Here is a 13,253-nt window from a genome sequence, read left to right on the forward strand (position 1 = left end):
AGTGCCCAATAGTGGAAAATGTCACATGCCACTGGAGTGTGATGAGGAGCCAGTCATGCTGAGAGGATAATAGGACAGTCCTCTTGTCAGCTTCCTGAGGGAGGGACCACAGCCCACTTGTCATTGTCTCCCCATCCTGCAGCTCAGCCCCATACATGTCAGTGAGCTGGATGCCTGAGGCCTGGGAGTCACCTCCTCGCTCGAGGCCAACGGCTGCACATTACCTCCGGCTCACCCTCTCTGTTCTGTTTGCTTCCACCTTGACCCTGACACGCCCTTCTGTCTGCACTAAGCCCGGTCCCTTCTCATCCCTCCCTGCCCACACCCGCCTCCGGAGACTGCCCACAGTCCGCCCTCCACCACTACTTCCCAGGTTTTCCAACACAGCTCACCCTTCAGGACCAGCCCAGCCTGTCCCTCACCTAAAACCTTCTCCTCTGACTGTGCTTCCTCTTCTTTTGATGGCTATCGTGCTCAGGGGCCATTCCATCTGCTCAGGCGCCTGGACAGAGTGCTTTACGTTGCTCTGAGCTCGCTGAGGTCAGTGTTCATGGGTTCCATCCTGTGTGTCCCTTCTCCAAAAGTTAGCCCACGATAGGCCCAAGGGAGACGGTAGATCACAAGTTACTAATTGGCGACCTGGACAGTGGGCTTCAGAGATGCCTTGTGGAGAGAAGACTGGATTCCCCAGTCAGGACACCCAGCCTGGACTCCCAGCTCCACCTTCCCAAGATCTGTAGGTATGGGCAGGTCAGTGAACCTTTTCAAAACTTCATTTCCTCCTCTATAAAACTGGGTTACTACTTCCTGGCCTTGCCGTCTCAAGGGTTCTTACAAGGGAGAGAAGGGTGTTGAAAACGCAAAGCGCTTCACAAATGTTAGCCCTTGTTATTATTTTTCAGAGCTGACAGCCCCTGACAGATGGAGTATTAATCGTGAGGTGGTTCTTTCTCTCATGTCCAGCTGTTGACAGCTGGCACGGAGTCCAAGACAGTGGGAGCAAGAGCCTCTGCTTTGTGGAGTTCCCGGCTCCTCATCCATGGTGGAATCAACCCAACCATCTGCTTCATCTCCATGTGTTCAACTCATTTTCATTCATTTCCCAGAAGGTGTAGGAATGATGGATTGCATGAGACAGCCCAGATTTTCTGACACTGGTCCAGGGTTATGGGCAGTAAAGGTGATGAGCCTCCTCCCGTCCTGTGCACAGGCCAGAGGCCCCAAAGTAAGGCTTGCCTGGACCTCTTTCTCTTGTCAAACTCAATGGCCCAGGGTACCTGCAATGGTTATATAGTGAGGGGCTCTAAGCAGATCTGTCTTAGCGCCAAGATGATATCAATTTTGTTGGGGAATTGGATGATGAAGTAGTTTTAATGTGAGCAATTTATAACTGGTAGCCAAGCATGTTCATTCAAGTGAATCACAAGAAACTTCTTAAAACATAGTGAGAATGTGGGCCAAAACTCAGAAGAAGTTTAGTGGGATAAATGTAAGACAGACAGCAATGTCGGAAAAACTCATCTGCCCACATACAGGATATGAGATAGCAGGCTTTTCAGGGGGGCACATAAGAAAGAAACCTAAGATTTTAGAGGACTTTGAGGTTGATGTAAGTCAGCAAGAGTTGAGAGAAACAGCTACTTCAAAACTTAGGCTGCATTAATAGAAGCACAGTGAACAGAAAAATGGAGGTGACAGAGCTCATGCAAATCTGCATCGCTGAGCTCACACCTGGTGAGGTATGTTCAGTTCTAGGTGCCTCTGATTGAAAGATTGAAAGTCTCAGCTTAAAGGGTGCCCTCAGGAGTGACTAGGGTGGTGAAGGGCCCAGAATCGAACAGGAAAGAAAGAGCACTGTTTGGCCCAGAGCAGAAGTCATTCAAGGGGACATGATTTCTGTTTGTAGATATAGCAAGGGCTGTCATGGGGAGCAGTATTAGGTGATTTTTTTTTAGCTACGAGAGAGAGAGAGAGAGAGAGAGACAGAGAGAGACAGAGAGAGACAGAGAGAGACAGAGAAAGAGAGAGAAAGGCTTCTATTCAACATATAGAAGGCTCTCATTCACAGTTGAGCTCTCTGGATATTCCCCACACTCAATATTCCCCACACTCACATTATTTAGTCAGAGCCTGGGAAATCTGGGCTGGACACAAGTACCAAAGAGCGATATCCTCCTTCAAGTGGCTTGTTGGACCCAGTGACCTCTGATATATCCTCCATGTCTAAGAGAGCCTTTACATGACAGATTTCTCCACCTTGATAAAAAGTAACTTAACAATTCATTTTGCTGCTTCGATTGCTTCAGTTGGAGGAAATAAAGAACATTCCATACATGGTTTTAATACTAAGAACTAAGAACTGGGAATATTATATTCAATAAATATAAGTAATAATAATAAAGCTGTTATTGGCTGCATACTATTTCAGAAAGAGAGAAAAAGAAAAAATATGAAGAGAAACTGAGAAAGAATAATGGAGATAAAATAAAAGGCAAATAAGTGAAAAAAAAAGAGGGAGAGGGAGAGAGGAAGGAGAGGGGCAAAAATGAAGGGATCAGAGAGAATATAAAGTGATATAATATTTTTCTTTCTCTTCCTTCTGGAAGAATTGGATACATATCTTGGATAGTGAAAAATGGAGGTTTTCTTTTTTAAATTAAAATTTTACACTTACAAAGATATGTATGCATTTTAATAATCTTTTAAAATAATCAAGTAGTTCTACAAGGCTTGCTATGAAAGCAAAAATTTCCCTGATCTCTCATACCCATATCCTAATTCCCATAGGCACCCATTTGCAATCCTTAAACTGTTGCTTTTTATATTTATATTCATATTTCTAAATAACAGTTATGCTGCTATTTTTTGATTTTTTGTTTGTTTGTTTTATGCATTAGCCATTCCCCCCACTATGGAGAAAAGGTTTAGTTTCATCTCCCACTTCACACACATTCTTTTCCCTATTCTTCTAGTACAGCTATATCATACTTTCCATCACTTTTCAGCTTGCTTCATTATGACTATATAAATACTATTCACAGCCAAGCTATGCAATATATTTTCTTCTACAACATTTTGTTTTCCTTAGAGTTATTGTCTTATTTTTCTATTTGTGTAGTTTCTATTTATCTATCACTGATTGTCTTCCAAGCCCCCTACGCCCTGCACCACTGGCATCCATCTCCTCTAGATATAGCCAAACCCATCAGGTATTCTACTAATTTGTACTTCGGTAGATGTCTCCCCTAAATTTTCTAATTTACTTCATAGTGGTCAATTTCTCTCTACATCTTGTTCATGCCTATTATCCAGAGATTGTTTCTTACCTTAATCCTAGAGCTTCTCCTTGATTCTGTCTTGGGTTGGAGCTACTGCTTTCTTACTATCCTGCCTTTCTCTTTCTTAATTTATTTTCTTGTTTTGATGGAGCACATTTATGGTGGAATACATTTATGGAGACCTTGCATGTCTGAAAATATCTTTACTTTTACCCTTATCCTTGACTGATAGTTTGTTTGCCTGGGTATAAAATTCTAAGTTTGAGATATTTTTCCCTCCACATTTTGATGGCATTCTACCATTGTCCTCTAAACTCAATGTCATGAAGTCCAAAACCATTCTTTTTTCTGACCTTTATATGTGACCTTCTTTTCCTCTCTAGAAGTGCTTGAAAATTTCTCTATCCCCAGTATTTTAAAGTTTTACAAAGAAGAGTGTTGGTGTGTATTAGTTTTACCCATTGTTCTAGGCACTCAATGAGACCTTTCAATCTGGAATCTCAGGTTCTTTATTTCTGGGAAATTTTCTTGAATTATTCCCTTCATAATTTCCTTCCCTTTCTTCCCCCTCTTTTCTTTTTCCCAAACTCTTTTTGTTCAGATGTTGGACTTTTTGGACAAATTCTCTAATTTATCCTAGCTTTTCTCTCCCGGCTTTCATTTTCTCATTTTTTGGTTCTACTTTTGGGAACATTTCCTCAAATTTATCTTTCAAGTGTACTTTTTAATTAAAATTTTTTTCTGCTAGTATATTTTTTAAGTTCCAGGAGTATCTTATTCTTTGATCACCATAGCAGACTTTCTTGTCTTATGGATGCAATATCTTCACATATCTCTCTAAAGATATTATATAATACTATCTTTAAAAAAATATTTTCTTCTCTCTGCAATTATGTGTTTCCTCTAAGTTGCTTATATTCTGTTTGTTTTGGTCTTTCTCTTGTATGGTGGAGACTTTTATCTAAAGTCTTGGTTGTTTCTTCATAGATTAGAGTGGAGGACTAAAAAAGCTATTTGAAAGCTCTGTGGACATGGGTGAATCAACTGAGGGTTTCAATGTAGGCTGATTTGGATAGGCTGTTTTACTAGGGAATCCCTAATGTTGTCTTTACGATTTTTGTTTTCTTGTTTGATCATCTTCAGCCTTCTGTTTGGAAAGTCTAAGACAGGCTGCCAATGTCCTAGGAGCTGAAAGGGACAGAGGCTGGCAAGTGCTGCGGGTCATCTCTCCCATTCTCTGGATTGAGTCGGTTTGGCCACTTCCCCAGCACACATTGGCTCCCTACCACACACATGTCACTGTGCCCCTCACAGACTGGACTGCGCCTACCAGGATTTTACATTGGTAAGAAACAGGCTTGTGAATTTCATTGTCTTTCTCTGGAAACTCTTCCAGTCCCTTGAATAATAGAGGGAAGCAGCTGAGAACCCAGACTAAAGGCAGATGGCCAAATCTCAGCTGAAGGCAGGGGTTGAGCCAGGAAAACTGTTCATGAATGTTAACAACCCTTTTGCTCTCGTGTCTCTATGTCCCCACGTGTTGTGTCACCAGATGAAGCCAACATGCCAGCAAGTGCCATGTCTATGTGAGTGTAGTTGACTCTCCATGCGGCCATATTCCTCAGGTCACTGTCCACTGCCACAGCAGATGGAAAGAGAAAGCACCTCCAGCCTCATCTCCCTCCACACCCCTCCTCAGAGCCTGAATTTCCAACAGGTGCATCTTGGGCCAGAGATTCATCCAGATGGATTCCACAGTTCCTTCCAACTCTTATGCTTTCTGACTGGGTTTGAATGAAGGATCCCTCCTTTAGAAGCTATTTTCCCAGGGAGCAAGATCTGTTTTCCTGTTTCTCCTTTGACGGGTCCTCTCGCCAGTCTCATCCGCTGAGTTTGGGCACACACTGAGCCCTTTGCACCATTGGGCTTCAGGTTGGGCAGCGGTGTCTCCAGAGACCACAGGCACTTTGCCAAGGGGTTGAATCCCAAGGATCCAGGTGCCGACATGCCACACCCTCACCCTTGGCCTCTCTGAGCCCCGGTGGCTTCCTGGGCTTCTTTGGTGCTGACATTCTAGCATTTGGTTTGGCACATTCAAGCGTGCAGTCTCATACCATGTTTCCCCAAAAATAAGACCTAGCTGGACCATCAGCTTTAATGTGTCTTTTGGAGCAAAAATTAATATAAGACCCGGTCTTATAGTATTATATTATATAAGACCCGGTATTATATTGTAGTATATTATATTATATTATATTATATTATACCAGGTTTTATATTAATTTTTGCTCCAAAAGATGCATTAGAGCTGATGATCTGGCTAGGTCTTATTTTCAGGGAAACACGGTATTACTAGCACAGCTTGGCCCACGTTCAAACACTGTACAGTCACTTCCAAGCTTCACCTTCCAGGCTGCGGGCCCTCTTGTGCCTACTAGCTTTCTGATGGAGAGAGAAAAGCACTTCTTAGGGAGTTAGGGGACCTGCCATCCGTGGGATGTTGGAGGGATATTGATCCTTCACGTATACAGCATTTCTCTTAAAATTGCCAACGTATTCTACATGGAAAAGATCTTTTGTGGGAACACAAGAGTTAAAGGAATAAACAGAGATAGAAAGGTGTGCCCGGTAATCCCAAGGCTGCTCCAGGGGGTACCCCTCACACTGTATTCCCTGGGAGTTGCACCCCTGGAGTTGTACAGTGCTGCTACCTGCTATGTCCTTCCTATTCCTTCATCCAGTCCCATTGTCATTTGGGACTCAATGCCCTACCCCTTTGGCAAAATTCAAGTTAGTCTGTTAGAATATGAGAGCCAGAAGGGACCTTCGAGTTTAGTAACACACTATTCCCTCATTTTGAAGATGAGGAGGCTGTGGTCCAACAAAAGTGAAATAACTTGTGCAGGCATCCCAGGCAGAAGGGGCAGGACCTGTGGCCAGCGCTCTTGACTTTCTCTTGACCTTTGACCTCTGCTCCCCCAAAAGTGGTCCATAGACCCCTGGGAGTCTAGTGCAAAGGCAGCATCTCCAGCCCTAACCCCACACTGGCTGAATCACAACCTGTCTCTAAACCAAACTTTCTGGTCACTTGCATAGGCACATGGAAGTTCTAAGCACTGCTAAGCACTGAGCTTTGCCTTATCCAAGAAGAAATAATGGAGACCCCTATTGTTGTGGTCTTGTTTTCAGCATACCCCAAATTTTCCCCACTCCGAAAGGAAAAGGATTGATGATGTATGGACAGGACCGGGAGGGACGAAGGTGTGTGCATTTTCAGAATCTAGTCATCTGGAGAAGCTGACCCTTTCAGGTAGACAGCCTTGGAGAAGAAATCCATTATCAAAATAGTGAACATTGAATAATCTCAGTAGGCTGTAAAGACACACATGCCTACACACAACCCTGAGTTGTCACCAGTTACGGCTTCCTAATACTGGCTCTGCCCAATCTGGGCTTAAGTAGGAACGTTGAACTCAGCCTGAATGATTTCTCAGACTCAGGTAGTTCCAGAGATTCAAGAGTCCTACCAGGTTTTTAAAAACTTCTTTCTACTACAGGGTTTGATTTTGGGGTGGGGAGAGGAAGAGTATGAGAATCAGTTGCCTTGGACCTTGTCTCCCAGGCAGCAATCAACAACTTTCTTCCTGCCACCTATATACAACCTTTTTTTTGTCTTCTATCTCGAAGAAAAATCTGCCTTTTCCGCTACATGATGCCAAAAGACAAAGGTCATGGTCATATAACTTGTCCCCTTTCCAGCAGCAAGATCCCACATGTTTCTTCCAGGTGGAAAAATAAAGAAAAGAACTTTTATATAGACTATGCAGCAAGATTTTAAAAGAGAGGTTTTAAGTGGTTTTTATCACAGAAGGTATCTAGAACACAGTCTTATCCAGATTTCATGGATCGTCATCAATTTTTCTCCATAATCAGATTAAACTGTGGTTGGGAGAAGGGGGGATAATTGAGTTATGAAATTGCTTAGATTGAAGAAAATAAACTGGCATGAATTCATACTATTCTGGGTAATTCAATTGAAATGGAGAGAAATGTAAAAGAAGCAAGAGAACCAAAGGTCAGTTGATACCGCTGATTGCACACGGCGTGATGCTTTCAGAGAAAGTGACAGGGTCTCGTCTCAGTTGTCCCCTTGACATGGAAATGCTGATGTTGTCGTATTTGGATGACACCTCATTTATCAGGCATTGTCAGATGATGAAGCGCTCCACACACAACACATTCCCTTCTGTCATTTAGCACACACAAGCTTTTTGTTTTTACAATTTGGATGGTGTGCATTCTAAAATTATCATTTCCCTGCTTTCTTAAGCATCGCTGATCAACTATAATAGTTTTAATGAGTCAGAGTCACCATTTATGACTATTGTAATGTAGTTGTGGCAGGATACATGTGTCACCTCCCAAGGAAGAGAACTGGGATGAGAAAGAAACTACTTGAAGTTGGCACCGTCCAGCTGAGATGGGTATAACAGAGCCTGTCTCAGTTCAAGAGGTGGCTTTAGTGACATCGGCCTGGAACAGCATGGTGGAGAGGTGCCTTAGCACAATCGTTCCAAGAAACAGAGTGCAAGAGGCAAGAGTAAGCTCTCCTCATTGGAACAAGACAGCGGTGGGTTCTAAAAAAACAGTATTTACTTTGGAGAAGTGTGCTTGCTCACAGAATCTGCAAGGCCACAATTCTTGCTGGTGGAGAGCCTGGAGTCGTGGAATTAGGATCTATTCCTCCTCATTTTAGAGTTGACAAACCTGGCAGAGGAGCATCTCCATTACTTTCTGGCCAAAGCCTGAGTTCTGGAGTTTTACATTGAAAGGTGGGAAAGGGCAGAGTTCCCAAAGTAGGGTAAAAGGGACTGAAGGGCCATAGAGAATAGACGTGAGGAGGAGACAGAGGGAAGCCGGAGTGACGGGCCCTCTGGAGATCTAAGCCTGGCAGGCTCGTCTCCTTAGTGGCAGAGACCACACCTTTTGTCCTCCCCCTGCTGTACTCTGAGACATACTCCTGGCCCTCAGTCAGTAAGTCAGTCTGGAGAGGCAGGGGAGTTTGATCCCCACAGACTGAAATGGAGCCAAGAGACAACTGCCTTCTCTCCTCTCCTCCACCACAGTCTAAAAGTATCTTTGGCAGTGCTGCCCCTGGTCACTGGCAGCCCTGGACAGGTGACATTCCAGGCCTGAGGCACTAGGAGGCTGATTCCCGATTCTCTTCAACTTCCCTGCTCTAGACACTTACCCCCAGAGACTAGTGGGGATCACCCTACAGGACAGAGGGAGGGGTACCGGGGTCAGACTTGTACCCATTTTTGGTTCCCAGTCTCCTTCCTCATTGTCAAGCTGTCAGCAGAAAATTCTGACTTTTCCCATGAAAAAGAATGAAGCATGTAGGTGGTTGTTTTAGGCCAAAGAGGTATATTTTAAACCTAATCATAAAAAGACATCAGACAAACCCCAATTTTATTAAACAGCTGGCCTGTATTTCTCAAAAACACCTGAGGTTAAAGGAATTAAAGAGCTGTGACAACTAGATGGAATACATGATCCTGGGCTGCATGCTGTACTGAAAAGCGTTGCTCTATAGGCTGTAATTGGGCAATTGATGAAATTAGAATGTAGACTGTGGATGAGATGGTTGATACAACATCGTGTCTGTGTTGAATTTGCTGAATTTGAGTGTGGTACTGGGGTAATGTGAGAGATATACTTCCTTTTATGCAACACAGTAAAATATTAAGGGGGAAAGGGACATGGCATACGCAATCTACTTTGAAATAGTTCCGAAAAAGTACTAGTTCCAAATGATAAGGCAAATATAGTAAAATGTTTTAGCAAGTTGATACAGGGTCCGTAGGAGCTCTTTGTGCTATGACTGACACTTTTCTGTAAGTCTGAAATTCTTTCAAAGTAAAAAGAAAGACGTCATAGCGAAAGTGGCGGGGCACTCCCAAAGAAAAGATTGTGACAAGACAATCCAAATAGAAGAAATTCAAATCAACACAAAAAATGTTTCGGCATCAGTAACAACCCAAGAAGTCCAAGATGGTAATGTTAAAAATCTGATTCTAGCAATCTATTGCAGAAAAGGATAATAACCAGATTGGTTTAAAAAAAAAAAATCAATGTTACAGGAATTCTCATCCCTGCTAGTGAGTGGACAGGGTTTCTGGAAAACAATTTGAGACTTTAAAATGCTCTTACACTCAGATCCTATCATGGAATTCTTAATACTTTATCCTAAAGAAAAAAAAATCAGAGAGAGGGACCAAGATGTCTCTATAAGAATATTCTTTATGATGTTATTTATAATGGAGAAAACCAGCACCATCAAAATGTCCAACAACAGGATAACAGTAAAATAAATGATGGTACATCTATATATTAGAATATCGTGCAGGCATTTAAAGTGTGTTTCAAAACTACAGTATTATGTTCCCTGTCCACTCACAGTCTTCTGAGCAGCATACCTTCTCTTCCGGTCTCCTCTACAATCCAGGCTTGCCCTGACCCCCAGTCTTGCTCTCTGATGGTAGTGGCATCCTGCCTGACTCTAGCCAGTCCCCCCTTTCCTGGGAAGATGGATCTGCTGTGACTTAGAACCGATGACGGAGCCTGTGAGCTAGACCAAAGAACACATAAAAGACTCTTGCTCCCATAGTAACCTCCGGAACCACGGCTCCTGTTCCTGAATGTCCTGTATTCCTCTTGATTCTACCCTGGGGGTTTCAGCGTTTCCCTTCTTTCTGTCATGTGACCTGCTCTCCTGGATTCATGTTATTATCAGCCTGCTGCCTCCTACCAGGAATCAAGACTCTCCCTCAGCTTCTTCCCCATTTGTTGTCTCTGCCAGCGTAGGTGGGCTCCTCACCCACAGCTCTTGGTTGTGTTCTTCAGGCAGTTAACCAACAGCCTGTGCCTGCACCAGCTCTGACTAACTTTTCAAGCTTTGGCTGGAGTTAACACCACGGCCCCTCAGAGCAACGAGGTAATTCCATTTGGGCAAAATTAAGATTTAGAGGAGAACGCTATAAACCCAACAAGATGTTAGTCCACAGCCCTCATTTGGCCTATGGGTTATTTAGAAAGGGTGCTGTTTACTTTACAAATATTTGGAGATTTTCCAGATTTCTTTCTGTTATTGATTTCTAATTTAATTTCATTGTGGTCAGAGAATAGTCTCTGTATGATTTCAATATTTTTGAATGTATGAAGACTTGTTTTGTGGCTCAGGATATGGTCTGTCATGGTAAATGTTCCAAGAACACTAGAAATGAATTTGTACTCTGCTGCTGTTGAGTTGAGTGTTCTATAAATATCAGTTCCTAAAGTTGGTTGTTCAAATCTTCTGTATTCTTTCTGAGTTTCTCTACTTTTTCTGTCTGTTATTGAGAGGAGGTATTGAAATTTCCAACTATAATTGTGGATTTCGCTGTTTCTCCTTTGAGTTCTATCAGCTTTTATTTTGAAACTTTGTTGTTAGGTGCATAACTAGAATTGTTATGTCCTAGTTATGAATTAACTTTGTCACTATACAATGACTCTCTTTACCTCTGGAAATATTCCTAGCTCTGAAGCTTGTCCGATATTTACATAGGCACTCTAACCTTCTTTACGTTAGGATTTACAAGTATATGTTTTCCATTTCTTTTACTTTCAACCTACTTGCATCTTTATATTTAAGTGAGCTTTTTGACAAACTCATAGATACAAATAACAAATTGATGGTTTCCGGATGGAAGGGGATTCAGGAAGATGGGTGAAAAAGGTGAAGGGATTAAGAAGTACAAATTACCAGTTATAAAAACAGTCACAGGATGTAAAGCACAGCATTGGGAATACATTCAATAATACTGTAATAACTGTGGTGTCAGATGGATACTAGATTTATCGGGGTGATCATTTCATAAAATATACAAATGTCTAATCAGTACGTTGTACACCTGAAACTAACGTAATATTGTATCTCTACTGTAATTGAAAAAAAGTTTTAAAGCAAAAAAAAGATATGATAGTTTTTATATTGTTTGTGTCCTTAAAAAGCATCCTCTTTCAGGGTTTAATAAGACTTAAAGGAGATAATTCATGCAAAGTGCAACAAAGTGTAATTTGTGTGTATGTATTTGCCATGTACATGTCTGCTATATAGTAACTACACAGTAAACACCAGTGGTTATTAAATTTTTTTTAAAAAGTGGATTTCTTGTAAACAATGTATAGTTGGGTCTTGCGTTTTAAAATCTAATCTGATAATCCCTGCCTTTTAATTAGTGTTTCACCATTTGCATTTAATGTGATTATTTATATGATTGGGTTTAGCTTTATCATTTGGCCATTTGTTTTCTATTTTACCTTCTGTTATTTGTTCTTTGTTCCTCTTTTCCTGCGTGTTTAGGATTATTTGAGTAATTTTAATATTCCACTTTATCTCCTGTAGTAGCTTATTAGACATATCTTTTATGTTTCTGGTGGTTACTCTAGGGTTTACAGTATGTATCTTTAAAGTATCATGTTCTACATTCAAGTAATATTAATCACTTTATGCATAGTATAAAAATATTACACAATATACTTCCATTTCTCCCCTCCTGGCCTTTGGACTATCCTCATACATTTTACTCTTACATGGTATAAACCTCTTGATGCAATTGTTATTGTTTTTCTTTTAAATAATCTTTTTAAGTCGTAAAGAGATTAAAGATAAATAAGAAAAAATCTTTTATATTTATCCACATACTATTTCCAGCGCTCTTCATTTATTTATGTAGATTCAAATTTCTATCTGGTACCATTATTCTTCTGATTAAAGGACTTTCTTTAACATTTATTTTTATTGATTTATTTTCTTTAACTTTACTTGTAGCACTAGCCTTCTGGTCAAATGAATTATGTCAGCTTTTGTAGGTCAAAAAAAGTTTGTATCACTTCACTTTTTTCTCTTCATCACCGGTTGTCAGCAATTTGATTATTATATGTTTTGGTGTGATTTTCCCTGTTTCTTCTGCTTAGGATTCTTTGGGCATCTTGGATCTCTAGGTTTATAGTTTTTATCAAGTTTGAAAAATTCTCAACCATTATGCCTTTAAATATTTTTTCTATATTTCCATCTCTCTTCTGTACTTCTGTGATTCCAGTAATAAATGTTTTAGGCTGCTTTATAATGTCCCATAGTTCACTGATGCTTTGTTCTTTTTTTCAGTTTTTTTTTTCTCTGTTTCATTGTGGCTCTATTCTCTTGCTGTCTTCAGATTTACTAATCTTTTCTCCTTTTTTTCAGCTTTATTGAAGAATGATTGACAAATTAAATTGTAAGATATTTAAAATGTACAACATGATGATTTGATATGATTTGATATGCATACACATTTTGAAAGGATTTTCACCCATCAAATTAATTAACTAATGCATCCATAAGCTCACATACTTCCCTTTAAAAAGAAAAAAACTGTTATTTTACAGCATCTGTTAATCACCTAAACATTGAGTTTTTCCATCTCTGGAAGTTCTATTTGAGTCTTATTTTGTGCATTTCTCTCATCTTTATGTTTATGCTTTAGCCTATCTCCTTGAGCATTTGGAGTAAATTTATAATAGACATTTTAATATTTTCGTCTACTAATTCTATTACCCTGTTTCATTCCTGGGTCTGCTTCTATTGATTTTTCTCCTCAGTATGGGTCATTTCCCCCTACTTCTTTGCATGCCTGGAAATTTTTATTTTGATTCCATACATTGTGCATTTTCCAATGTTGGGTGCTGAAGTTTTTTATCTCTTTACGTGTTTTTGTGTTTTGTTCTGGGATGCAGTTAAGTTAGTTGGAAACGGTTTGATCCTTCTGAAGTTTGTTTTTTAAACTTTGTTAGGTGGATGCACAACAGCCGTTAGTCTAGGTCTGTATTGGCCCACTCCTAAGGCAATATTCTTCTGAGAACTCTACTTGATGCCTCATGTGTGTGAAGGTCTTT

The sequence above is a fragment of the Rhinolophus ferrumequinum genome, chromosome 18, assembly GCF_004115265.2.
Source record: "Rhinolophus ferrumequinum isolate MPI-CBG mRhiFer1 chromosome 18, mRhiFer1_v1.p, whole genome shotgun sequence".
NCBI classification, from domain to species: domain Eukaryota; kingdom Metazoa; phylum Chordata; class Mammalia; order Chiroptera; family Rhinolophidae; genus Rhinolophus; species Rhinolophus ferrumequinum.